Source organism: Mesocricetus auratus, unplaced genomic scaffold (genome assembly GCF_017639785.1).
Source record: "Mesocricetus auratus isolate SY011 unplaced genomic scaffold, BCM_Maur_2.0 Super-Scaffold_4256, whole genome shotgun sequence".
Classification (NCBI taxonomy): Eukaryota; Metazoa; Chordata; class Mammalia; order Rodentia; family Cricetidae; genus Mesocricetus; species Mesocricetus auratus.
This window is the reverse complement of record NW_024429182.1, coordinates 27,175,236-27,185,590: the sequence shown is the minus strand read 5'-3', so window position 1 is coordinate 27,185,590 and position 10,355 is coordinate 27,175,236. Positions and strand designations below refer to the sequence as shown.

Below are 10,355 nucleotides of genomic sequence, written 5' to 3'. Positions count from 1 at the left end.
TGCATCAGTATTTTAGGATTTCATTAATGCAAGTCAAAAGTAAGCCTTCTCTTCAAGAACACCCATGTCAAAAACCTTTTAAAACACTTACATTCATTAAGAAACAGAAGATGAATTATTTTCTTGATGCACATAAGTTTCCACTACTAAAAATAATCCAATAAATGAAGCTATAGATTAAAAATCAAAGATAACTAAAAAGAAAAAGATCAAGCAAAAATATCTCCACTTACAAACACAAGAATGTTTCTGAGGGGTTTGAAACACATGAAAAAAGCTAATGCAAATTTTCAGTCTTAGATTCATCAAGAAGTTTTAAAGTATCATTGGACACCTCATAATAAGCACTCATCCCCACTACAAAATGATGATATTTAAAATCAGCAGTAATTTTATGGTAAATGAGATTGGAGATTTTGTGTACCAAATTTGCAACATCTTTTGTATCAGCCAAAAAGTTATTCCACCATTCCACATGGCAGTTCAAACCTTCATGTCTTTCTCATTGTATAATGGAGGAGTTGTCTAATGGAAAACCATAAAGAGTTTAGCAAAAAAAAAATAAGACTGTTGATGTCTTATTCTGTTATTTGACAGGAAAATTGTAATGATGTGCTTACTGTGTCCATAGAAATTATTAATGCTCTTAGGCCTTGACAGAAAAATTAATTTCATGTTTTATATATTCATTTACTTCAATTTTGAGATAGCTACTAGCTACCAATATAGCCTGTGCTGGATTCTTACTAGAATCCTCCACTCTCAGAATCCTTAATCCTAAGGTTACTGGGATATGTGCACTGTTATTCAAGTTTGAAATCTTGTAAGTCTTAAATTCTCTGAACCTTGGTTCTTTACATGCAAAATGACTATACCATTATATATGATTAATCTCACATAATTTTGATACATTCAAATACCATGATAGACAGAGCACTGTTTTTCATAGTATTATTTTACAAATGATAATGTCATTTGTTTGTAATCTTCCCCAAGTTATATGTGCTGTATTTTCCTGAGAAAAGTAAAATGTGCCCTCATGTTATTAAAAGAAGGCTATGGTTAGATTTATTATAGTATATGCCTTTTGTAGGGACCAGATCTTTTAATATGGATAAATGGACTTACCTGATTATAGTGTAGGATATTTAGAGATTGACTTCCCCAATCATAAGCCCTAAACACATCTTTATTTTATAAGTATATTTGGATTTTGACCACATACAGATCAGGGCCTCAATTATATCCTTCTCTTACAAGCATGTGAGAACAAGGCACTAGTGTGAGACCATTGGCATAGACCTGGTTAAATATTTCAGAAACACCTTGTCCAAATGGGTAGTCAGTACCACAGTGTGAAATACCCCATCAGTCATGGTCATCGGGATTTGACCACAAGAGAACATATATTGGTTCCTCATGTGGAACTTCTTATAAATGATCCAGGGCTCTTATATGATACAGTGTATGTATGGATGAAGAGAGGCTGCCATGGAGGCAGAATATCCTTCCATCTACTTAAACTGTAGGTAGAAGATAATCAGAAAGGTCAGTAAAGTATTTTCATGGGTTGGCATTTCCATGCCTCCAAATACATTCACCATTAAAGCCATACACTTGGGAGATCTGTCAATTTTCATCATTTTTTCACAGTATTGTAATGCATTCTGTATAATGTGCCTTTAAAGATACAAGAGTCACATTATCCACATAATAAACACTGTCTACATAGCCACCCATGAACAGCTTGTATTTGGTGGTTTCTTACCAATATGGAAGAATTCCAATATGGAAGAATGGAATTGGCCATGCACAGACAATAACAGAACAGCAAACTTCTTGCACATTTGATTCTTTGGCTAAAATTTCCTTAGCCTTCTAGCACAGCATACACACTTAGTTCTGGTTCAGCTGCTTACATTCCTTCCGGTGCTCCACCCACTCCAGCTTCTTAGTGAATGACTTATCATTCATGTGTACTTTCTGTTTCCTATGCAGCTGACACCCAAATGGATCAATGAGCTGAGGTGAAAAAATGTCTCATTTCCATTTATCCACTGATTTGATATATGTTAAATATTGAATTCTTAAATGTATATATTCATTTACTTCTTTACAGTGTAACATGCTATTTTACTTTGAAATGAGTGAAGTATTTATTGCTTTCCACACAATGAAAACATTTTCTCCATTACTACTCAAGAAATAACTTTTAAATTTGTAAGATCTGTTCTATCATCTATCATATGAGTTTCATTTGTAGTCATTCCTATGTGTTTTAAATGCACACAGTTTAACAATACAACGACCAGATATTATTTTAATAAAACACAACTAATTATATTGCCTAAATTTTATCTGTGCTTTACAAATTGTGATTTAAGGGAAGTAGTAAGCTTATCCATATTGAAATAGTGGTGGTAAATTCAATAAACTATTCAACAGATCCCCAAAATATTACTGAAATATATCCAATGTCTTTAGTCTGAGGAAGCAATTACATGGTGATGAAGACAACATGGGTGTTAAAATGCCATCCTCAAATGCCACTATGTTCACTGATTTTTATAATGGTAAGAAAGTCATACTATGAGAATTCCTAGAAAGCTAACAAAATGTTATTTCATAAACATCATTGAGAAATTATTTAAAACTATTTTTCCCATTTCTATTGTATGTGCAAATAGAGTTCTGTAAAAATACAAAAGTACTTCAATTCTAATGAATTTGTTCTGGAATTTTTCCCATTCATTCTTCCACCACCACCAACAAATTGAAATATCATAGCTTGTTTTAATCTTGAATAATACTGTTGCTACTCCTCTTTTTTGAATGGTCTTAGCATCTCCTATCTACTCAAATGTGTCATATGAAATAATCTATAGCTGTGCTTTATTCCTTATGTTTGATGGGCAATGAGAACAGTTCTGGAAATAGATGCCTTTTTTATCATGTGATCCAGTTGACTCTGACATCATTGCCTTCTATTTTCCTTTGGTCACATTAAAATATAAATATTTGCAATTCTCAGAATATACATGCACATGGCTTTTAACACAGTGGAGCATAAAAATGCATTTTATCTGCTAAAACAAACACTATCAAAGTATCAACAGTATCACAAAGGGTTCTTATATTCATGAAACTTATGTTGTAATGAATATGAATTATTTTTGTATATTATAGTGCACATATATTAATTGAAATGATACATGGTTTGTTTAAACTTGTATTTCTTCTTTTAATCCTTAAGTAGTATTCTTTCTATTATTATATTCATGGTTTTCTGACTTTTTAAAGGTATTTTATACTATTTTCTTGGATTCAAGTTTTGGTAGCTATCATTAAAGGTCTATTGTAAAGGGAGGCTTTCTCTTGCTAGCTGCTTTGGTTTTTCACAACCAGTTGCCTGGGGTCTGCCATGTTGTAGTTCCCAAATAATACACAAGATGCTGTATTAATTATGAAGGTGTTGGCCTTGTTTGTTTCTTACTGTCTATCTCTGACTTAAGTATTTACCCCATAATTGTTTTTTGTTGTTGTTGTTGTTGTTGTTTTTGTTTTTTGTTTTTTCGAGACAGGTTTCTCTGTATTGTTTTGGAGGCTGTCCTGGAACTTGCTCTGTAGACCAGGCTGGCCTCGAACTCACAGAGATCCGCCTGCCTCTGTCTCCTGAGTGCTAGGATTAAAGACGTGGGCCACCACCAACAGTGTTTCCTGGGTGAGGTAGAAAACTCAACGGTACAAACTACTGGCTAAGCAGTTGTTGATTCTACCCCATTCACATGCCAAGTCAGGAGCACCTTTCTCCAGCTGAGGAGTGAAGTCAAATTTGTTTTCAGGCATCATGGGCTCCTTGGTCCCTAGAGCCGCCAATTTTTTTTCTGGTTGCGTTCTTGACTTCATTCCTGAACACTGAAACTTGGGAGATGAAAATTTTTGAAATAAAAGCATTAAGATTCTCTGCTGGGCTCAGGGAACATTTGCTCGGCCACCCATAAACAAAATGTCCTTAAGGACATTTGCTGTGTTAGTCACATGCATATTTAGTTGACCTATCTACAAATGCTAGAATTTGTCTTAATCTTGTTGAATGATGAAGTGCTTGACTAACAGGATTTTCAAATCAACATGTTTTGTCTTCTTCTTCCCCCTCTCTTGTTTTATGCTTATACTGGCAACAGCCCTGACTATTGTTTCTTCAATAGCCTCATGTGACAGCTCATCTTAAGTTGTTCCCATGGTCTAGTCCACCCTTTTTGGAATCCACACTCAACTACTATAGATTGACATAATGAAATGAAGAATAGGCCCAACCATGCTACAGTTTTTTTCTGAGAGATTCTAATCCCATATATCATCATCCATGTTTACAAATCAAAACTAAAGACTTCCTCAAGATTTAATTGCCTTGTTCTATTCCATGTTGACATAAATCCAGAGCAAACAAAGTCAGATGACTCTAGAATAATGTCCTGACATTTAAAAAATACTTCAGTTAATAGCACACTGTAACAAGACATTGCTGGAGAATACAGGAGTTTGCCCAATATCTTTTCTTGTATAATACTATTCTTCTAAATGTTGGTGAGAAGTAAATAACATAATGAGTATAAATGCTTATGGACAACTGTCTTAAAAACATTGGGGATGTTAAAGATACTCCAGTTAATAAACTATGATAGTCTTCATATAATGAAAATGAGAAAGATTTAAATGTTTTCCATGTGGAGAGTATTTCATCTCCATGAAAGACATTTATCCAGAGACCAATTTGTCAGTTTGTCCAAATTTAATTTTGCGTTATCCCTATATATTCTCAAAGAATGCACTTTATAGTTATAAAATAGAGTAGATATAAATATTTTGAATAGAATATATGTCATGTTGAAATGACACAGGAGATAACATGCTGTGAAACACAGCTTCTTATTCTACACACACACACACACACACACACATACCACACACACACACACACAAACAGAAACTGTGGCAGTTAACTAATGAAGATAAGATGCATTTAGCATAGACTTCATTGAGGGCTTAGTGCTTCTGCATTTGAGAAGTGGTACAAAGGCTGCAAGATATTAGGGTTCTAGGGGTGTGGTGACCCTTGAATCCGAGAAAGAAGAAGAATAATATGATCCTGAAAACTTCCTTCAATTGTGATTTCTAACCTTTGTGGTCCATAGGAAAGTGAGATGACTTATGGATGACAGCATCACTCCCTGGTCCCTGTGTGGCCACTAGAGACAAGGCATTAGTTTTTCTAAACATCAAGACTGTGCTCAGATCACAAGAACTCCAAGCAGCCCCCATGAAAGTCTTCCCACTTCAAGAGCCAAATAAATAAGGATGCAGGCTTCTTCTGTCTAACCTTAAAATAATTCATAACATATTTAACTATATTAGCTAAAATTGTATCTTCAGTGGATAATTTTGTAATTATAGGAAATTTAAAAACTTGTATTTATGGAGCTACTAGTACAAAAACAATAAGAGATCTTAGAAAAGACCCAAATGGTGTTTTTGTTTGTTTGTTTTCATGCTAATTAATGTAATGAGAGGGAAGACCTGGGCAGCTTTCAGGCCACACATTCTAAAGTTTTGCCATAATGTCAAAATCTACCCAGGTGCAAGAGACAGAGTTCCTTTCTCCCAAGAGTTCTTGCCAGCAATTGTCTTGTTTTATTTTATAAAGGTTTTTACACAGTTTAAGGAAATGCCAGTTACTGTTTTTTAGATGCATACCATATGACTCAGTTTGTGCATATTGCTTTATTTGATATATTTTTCTTAGTTTTGTTAATTCTCCACATCTAAAGAATTATTCCTTGTCAAATATTGCATTTTCTCCTTGGTGACAGACTTTCTGAAGAAGCAAGATGGAATCCTTGGTTGTTTTGATTTACATATATAAGGCCAAATGATGTTGAACGCTTTTTTTCTTGCACATTTTGGTTTTTGTGTGCCTTTTAAAGGGTCTGTGCAGTTGATTTTCACATGCACTGATTGGATTGCTTGATCTGCTGTGGCCTTTTCTAGTTCATTCCATTCTGGAATGTGTCCTCCTTAGGTACAGGTCTCGTAGTGGCTTCATCCATCCTCTAGGCTGTCTCTTCACTAGCTCCCTTGCACCCATTGCTGAGCTAGAACACTGAAGCTTCATACAATTCCCTTTGTCCATTCTCACTGCTATTTCTTGGGCTATCTTCATCATCTTGAGGAAACTACTGTCTATGCCTGCACTTTGAAGCTTTCTCCATGTTTTCCTCTAGTAGTTTTAGAGTTATGATTCTTACACTATGGTCTTTGAATTAAAGGAGAAGCCCAGGTCAATGGCATAGAACAGAACTGTAACAGAATCAAACTAGAAAATTTCCTCAAACTAAGTAAAGACACTTTTTTGTTGTTTTTTTTGAGACAGGATTTCTCTGTATTGTTTTGGAGGCTGTCCTGGAACTCACTCTGTAGATCAGGCTGGCCTTGAACTCATAGACATTTGCCTGCCTCTGCCTCCGGAGTACTGGGATTAAAGGCGTGCGCCACCAACGCCCAGCCGTAAAGACAACTTATATTTGTGTTTCTATTGCTGTGAAGAGACACAATGACCATGGCAACTCGTATAAAGGACAATATTTAATTGATGTGGTGGCTTACATTTTCAGAAATTTAGTTTATTATCATCATGGGGGAGAGCATGGGGCTGTGCTGCCAGACATGGAACTGAAGAATTCTACATCTTGATCCAAAGGCAACAGGAAATGAACTGTGTCATGGACTTAACATGAGCAAATATGAGACCTAAAAGTCCCCCATCCCCAATGACACACTTCCTCCAACAAGGCAACACCTCCCAGTTGTGCCACTCCCTTTGGGAGCCATTTATTTTCATCTCTTAATTCTAATCAAAATTAAAAATATAAAATCCTAGGAAGATTTTTTCTATCAATATTTTAAAAAGAACTGTTCAATACTATGATGTGTTAGTGAAATTCCATCAGCTGATTTTAATAAACTGAAGATGACAAAATTTTTAAGCAGTTAAAAAATAACTAGAAAAAAAAGTGATTCCCTCCCCTCACACACATAAAAGCTCAGAAATCTTAGCCGGGTGGTGGTGGCATACGCCTTTAATCCCAGCACTCGGGAGGCAGAGGCAGAGGCAGGCAGATCTCTGTGAGTTCGAGGCCGGGCTGGACCGATAGCCTCCAAAACAATACAGAGAAACCCTGTCTCGTAAAAAAAAAAAGAAAAAGAAAAAGAAATCTTTAGAATCTCTGTCTATTAACATGAGTCTCCTGGAATATGTACTGACACTGCTGTTCCACAGCCACACAGCAAAACCAGGAAGCTCAGGTTTTAGAGCTGAGTGTCCAAACAGAAGCAGAGTTAGCCCATGCTGCAAATATATGACTGGCTGTGTGGTTGAAAGAAAATAAGAAAATATTTATTATTTATCTTTTTTTTCTAAGCATACAATTAATAGATATCATTATTGTATTTTATACATATGTATGCATAAAATATTCTCATATTCATGACTATTATTTACTCTTTTACCCATGCTTCCTTCCTAAGAAATGTTTGATATGATTTATGCTATTATATAGCTGAAACTAAGTTATAACCCAAAAGACTGTGTTAACAATCCTACCCTTGTGCCTATATATTCCACTCCATAATCAAAGAAATATAATCGTCATATGTATTTTGTTCTACTCTTTCTTGTGCTATGTGAATAAACACGGATTTTCATACTAAGTGTTCTATTTTATTTTTATTATTAAATTTAAATTAGAAACAAGGTTGTTTCTCATGTCAATCCCAGGTCCCTCTCCATTTCCCTCCACTCCTCCCACACCCTTCTACCTCCCCAGTATCCCTCCTTTCCCAGGGGGAGGGGGAGGCCCTCCATGGGGGTGTCCATTGTCTGTCATTTCATCCAGGGCAGGGCCTAGACCGTCCCCCAAGGGTCCAGGGTGAGAGTGCATCTCTCATTGTGGGATGGGCACCCAAAGTCCATTTGTATGCCAGGGATAAATACTGATCCACTACCCAAGGCCCCATAGATTGTCTAGGTCTCCTCACTGACATCCAAATTCAGGGAGTCTCAATCAGTCCCATGTTGGATTCCCAGCCCCTTGTTCAGAGCAGCTGCTTCTGGGGGTTAAAGCATTCCAACCTTAACACCTTTGTTCTTCAGTCCTCCCTCTCTGTCACTGGGTTTCTTGAGTTCAGCTCAGTGTTTAGCTGTGGCTGTCTGTATTGCTTCCATCTGTCATTGGTTGAAAGTTCTGTTTCACAGACTCTCTGGCCTTGGGATTGAGGGCTGGCACTCCCCTGATCTATGTGTAAAATCCATATATGAGAGAGTACATACCATGTTTGTCTTTTTGTGACTGGGTTACCACACTCAGTATGGTTTCTTCTAGTGCCATCCATTTGCCTGCAAATTTCAGGATTCCATTGTTTTTTTCAGCTGAATAGTATTCCATTGTGTAAATGTACCACATTTTCTCTATCCACTCTTCAGTTGAGGGGTATCTAGGTTGCTTCCAGTTCTGGCTATTACAAATAATGCTGCTATGAACATAATGGAAAGGACATCCTTGTTGTATGAATGTGCATCATTTGGGTATATGCCTAAGAATGGAATTGCTGGGTCTTGTGGTACGCTGATTCCCATTTTCCTGAGGAATCTCCATACTGATTTCCAAAGTAGCTGTATGAATTGGCACTCCCACAAGCAGTTGAGGAGTGTTCCCCTCTCTCCACATCTTCTCCAGCATAAACTGTCATTGGTGTTTTTTATTTTAGCCATTCTGACAGGAGTAAGATGGTATCGCAGAGTTGTTTTGATTTGCATTTCCTGGATGGCTAGGGATGTTGAGTACTTTCTGAAGTGCATCTGTGCCATTTTAGCCTCCTCTACTGAGAATTCTCTATTTAGTTCTGTAGCCCATTTCTTAATTGGATCCTTTGGTGTTTTGCATACTTCCTTCTGGAGTTCTTTGTAAATTTTGGAGATCAGCCCTTTGCCAGATGTGGGGTTAGTGAATATCTTTTCCCATCCTGTGGGCTGCCTTTTTGTTTTGTTGACTGTGTCCTTTCCCTTCTAGAAGCTTCTCAGTTTCAGGAGGTCCCATGTATTAATTGTTGATCTCAGTGTCTGTGCTACTGGAGTTATGTTCAGGAAGCATTCTTCTGTACAAATTTGTTCAAGAGTACCACCCACTTTCTCTTCTAAGAGGTTCAGTGTGGCTAGATTTATGTTGAGGTCTTTGGTCTATTTGGATTTAAGTTTTGTGCATGACAATAGACATGGATCTATCCGTATTCTTCTACATGCCAGCATCCAGTTATGCCAGCACTATTTGTTGAAGATGTTTCTTTACAGGGTTTCTCTGTATTGTTTTGGAGGCTGTCAGTCCAGCCCGGCCTCGAACTCACAGAGATCCGCCTGCCTCTGCCTCCTGAGTGCTGGGCTTAAAGGCGTGCGCCACCACCGCCTGGCTGCTTTCTTTTTTCCATTGTATATTTTAGCTTTTTTGTTAAAGATCAGATGTTCACACATGTATAGGTTAATATCAGTGTGTTAAATTCGATTCCATTGGTGTACCTGTCTATTTATGTGCCAAAGCCAAGCTGTTTTCAGGACTACAGCTCTATAATAGAGCTTGAAGTCAGGGATGGTGATGCCTTCAGATGTTTCTGTGTTGAGTAAAGTTGTTTGTGATGTCTGGGCCTTTTGTTTTTCCATAAAAATTTGATTATTGTTCTTTCAAGGTTTGTGAAGAATTGTCCTGGAATTCTAAAGGGGATTGCATTGAATCTGTACATTGATTTTGGCAGGATTGCCATTTTTACTACATTGATGCTACCTATCCAAGAGCATGGGAGATCTTCCACTTTCTGATGACTTCTCTAATTTCTTTCTTTAAAGCGTCAAATTTCTTGCGATAAAGGTCTTTCACTTGTTTGTTTAGTGCTATCCCAAGGTATTTTATGTAGTTTGTGGCAATTATGAAGGGCAATATTTTGCTGATTTCTTACTCAGCCCTTTTATTGTCTGTATTTAGTAGGACTACTGATTTTCTTGAGTTGATCTTGTATCCTGCCACGTTGCTGAAAGTATTTATCAGCTATAGGAGTTCCCTGGTAGAGTTTTTTGTATCACTTATGTAAACTATTATATCATCTTCATATGGTAAAAGTTTGACCTCTTCCTTTCCAATTCATATCCCATTGATCTGCATTTGTTGTCTTATTGCTCTAACTAGAACTTCAAGTACAATATTGAAAATGAATGGAGAGAGTGGACACCCTTGTCTTCTTCCAGATTTTAGTGG

The 10,355-nt window shown here is 36.8% G+C and overlaps 1 pseudogene; it reads right to left on the bottom strand.

Moving 5' to 3' along the window:
* Positions 1-1,236: 1,236 nt before the first annotated feature.
* LOC101823952 lies at positions 1,237-1,974 on the bottom strand (annotated as a pseudogene).
* Between the last annotated feature and the right edge of the window lie 8,381 nt (positions 1,975-10,355).